This window comes from Artibeus jamaicensis, unplaced genomic scaffold (genome assembly GCF_021234435.1).
Source record: "Artibeus jamaicensis isolate MK-2021 breed Jamaican fruit bat unplaced genomic scaffold, CSHL_Jam_final contig_1621, whole genome shotgun sequence".
Classification (NCBI taxonomy): domain Eukaryota; kingdom Metazoa; phylum Chordata; class Mammalia; order Chiroptera; family Phyllostomidae; genus Artibeus; species Artibeus jamaicensis.
Window position 1 is genome coordinate 47452 of NW_026521315.1, and position 3462 is coordinate 50913.

Sequence of the window (3462 nt, forward strand, 5' to 3'; positions counted from 1 at the left end):
CACTAGGGTGTTATGATGGCCAAGTTCATAGGCAATAAGAATTTTCATCATAATTGTATGGGGCCAGCTTTTATGTAATGTGTTTCGTCTTTGACACAGTCCTCATAGATATTTAGCTTATGACTATGAAGACTGTTGATATAGAATGTACTAAATCTTCTTTGATTAAGAAAGAAAGTAGCTTAATGACATTATTGCATGCTCAAAGATGATTAAAGCAATTGCATAGTCCCATGTTTAGAAATCCTGATCTCTATCAAACAAGGTTGCTCAGGAATTCTAATGGTAACTGGGTTGATCTTAAAAAGATATTTCAGCACCACTCTCAGAACAGAAGCCATGAAGATGATCAAAATATCAGAGCAAGGAAGATCAGGGTATAAGATCAAGATTTTCTTTAATAGCCCTGGCTGGTGTAGCTCAGTGGATTGAGCATGGGCCTGTGAATCAAAGGATCGCAGTTTGATTCCCAGTCAGGGCACATGCCTGGGTTGCAGGCCAGTTCCCATCAGGGGACACATGAGAGGCAATCATGCATTGATATTTCTCTCCCTCTCTCTTCCCCTTCCCCTGTAAAGGTAAATAAATAAAATCTTTAAAAACAAGATTTTCTTTAATAAAAGTTATAATCTTATAGGACGGGGTAGAGTGAGGTAAAGAATATCAAATATATACTTGAGTTTAACTACTACTAAAGATGTGAGAAGGAAAGTTGGGTGTCCTGGGGCTGCTATACCTCAATCAATTGAGCACTGGCCTGTGAACCAAAGGTTCATTGCTTTGATTCCCAGTCAGGGCACATGCCTGGGTTGCAGGCCAGGTCCCCAGTAGGGGGCACGTGAAAAGCAACTATACATTGATGTTTCTTGCCCTCTCTTTTTCTCTCCTTTCTCCTCTGTCTAAAGATAAATAAATAAAATCTTAAAAAAAAAAGATGGGTCTATATCTGGTAATATAATGTATGAAAAAAATGAATGGAGATCAATGTTATAAAACAAAAACAAAAGGCAAGATCTCAAAAAGAAGACTGATATGACTGAGTGAAGTGCAGAAAATCAGAAAAACAGAGCCAGTGGGGAAATAGACATTAGGAGATTTTGAATATGTTGGATAGGAAGGAAGTCACACCAAGTAGGTCCTAGTAAGTCTGGTGCCAAATTACAAATTTCTCCACTTTATAAGAAAATAGGAGTATCTCAGTGGGTGCACTCAGAGAGAAGGCACAATTTACAAAGGTAAGTTTTCCCCCAAGGAAACATTAAATAAGGCAGATGTAATGTCATACATAGTCTCTTGATGAGATATTTCTTCCTCACTGAGTTTTAGTTTATAAATCATGTTCTGTGGACAATTATGATAAGCAGACCAGTGAGACATAACCTAGGAAGCTGTGTGGCTTGACCTTTTACACAGGCTCTCCTGTGGCTTTGGGTAGGACAAACGTCAATTGCCTGGTTTATATGAAGTATTGAGTGTTGGAAGCAACATTTTTACCTAGGGGAACACTCTAGCAACTGGAGAGTTATTTCCAAAATTTGTGATGGGGGTTTGTACTGTGCTTCTGCATATTTAATTACAAGTTAATATTGTTGATACTCTTAATTTTAAAAAATATTAAAAATTTGGATTAAATTAATTTAAATTTGGAAGGTGCTAAGGAAGCCATACATAATGTATTCAAAGACAGGCCAGTTGGTTGTTGCTGAAAAAACACCAAATCTACCCATGCTTAAAAAAGAATAATGAGAAAGAAAGACAGGGAGAGAGAAAGAAAGAAAGAAAGAAAGAAAGAAAGAAAGAAAGAAAGAAAGAAAGAAAGAAAGAAAGAAAGAAAGAAAGAAAGAAAGAAAGAAAGAAAGAGAGGAAGGAAGGAAGGAAGGAAGGAAGGAAGGAAGGAAGGAAGGAAGGAAGGAAGGAAGAAAAAGAAAAGGAGGGAAAATGAAGAAAAGAAAGATGAAAAGAACTGTAGTATTGTTTTGGCTGAAACAGAGCAAAATAAGCAATTGAGAATATGTTTTCCAAATTGTTTTTCTTTTCAATCCAAGGAGATAAAAAATCACACAACATTTGCAATCATTGAATGAGTATAATTTTTGTAATGAATGTGCTGTTAATTATTTTTAAACTAATGACTTAATTGCTTCTCAGCCTTTTGGCTAAGATCAAGTATAGTATCTGTTCTTATCAGTTTAAACTAATGACTTAGGATAATTTTGGCTGCAAAGGAAGGAAAACTATGTAAAGAGCCTTAACATATAAAAACACATATGATCTGGCATAAAAAGATATATAAAAATTAGATATTTCTTGAAATAGACTTCTCAACAATATCATCAAGGCCCAGGTCCCTTCATTTCTGCTCAGACTTTTGCAGTAAATGGCCTATTCTCTTAAGTGTATTCCTGTTTTAATACAAAGGTAGCTTCCTTATTGCCAGGTGCCCCACACACATAAAATAACGAAATCCTGCAAAAAGTGCCTTTCTTCCCATGTTTTTTTTTAAATTAATGTTTTCCTAATTTCTAATTAGAACTATTCTCATTACTTATTGTCCAGAATTAAACTTCATAAATACTTCTAAGCCAATCAAGAGAAAATTTATATTATTTAGATTTATATTTAAATATTCAACAGCTAGTATAGCATGGTTATCTATTATTTAGGCCAGAACATTACTAATTAGAATGGAAACAGTTATCAACTCATATGTATAAATATTCAGATGTCTACTACCTGAATAGCATTGGAATTACTATTACTAACTTAGAATAGTTGTTCTTAAACTGAGTTCTCTGAATCAGCAGCATCAGCACCATTTGAGAACTATTTGAAAATGGAATTTCTCAGGTTTTACCTCAGATCAACTGAAAACTTGAACTGAGTATGATTTAAAACCAGGTATTATGACACTAGAATTAATGTTCTCCTAAGAAAGCAGATAGTGAGGGAGCAGATGAAAACCATCAGTGTTTCTGCCATAACCACCTTTTCATTTTTATCTTTAATATTCTCTCTCTCTCTTTCATCTCTAACTCTGTTTATCATAATATAATCTACATTGTTTCATGCATTGACAAATCCAGAGAAGTTATACAGCATGTCAGATCATAACCAAGTTAAAATGGAAAACTGGTACTACATTGTGATTAATTATATTCTATTTGCTTTAAAAAACCCATAGTAAAAATAATAAAAAAGCAACATGGTTCTCTTTCTTGTGTTGATTCTGGTAAACTGTAGTATTTTAGATATATTTCAAACAGAAGCAAGTTCATAAATTGTTTTACTCTACCAATAAGTATTATGCATTTACTATATATCAGACTGTATGGTATACATTAATTATCTTGACATTTTATCTTGAACTAGTTTAAAATAAAACCTAAATGTACATGAGTAGAAGGGCAGCCTTACAGTGAGGGAGTCTGTTAGGTTCAAATTTATTTGATCATTAGAACCCAA

At 33.9% G+C, this 3462-nt stretch overlaps 1 pseudogene; it reads left to right on the forward strand.

The window, feature by feature from the left end:
* Positions 1–2136: 2136 nt before the first annotated feature.
* Positions 2137–2238, forward strand: LOC119048252 (uncharacterized; annotated as a pseudogene).
* The last annotated feature ends 1224 nt before the right edge of the window (positions 2239–3462 follow it).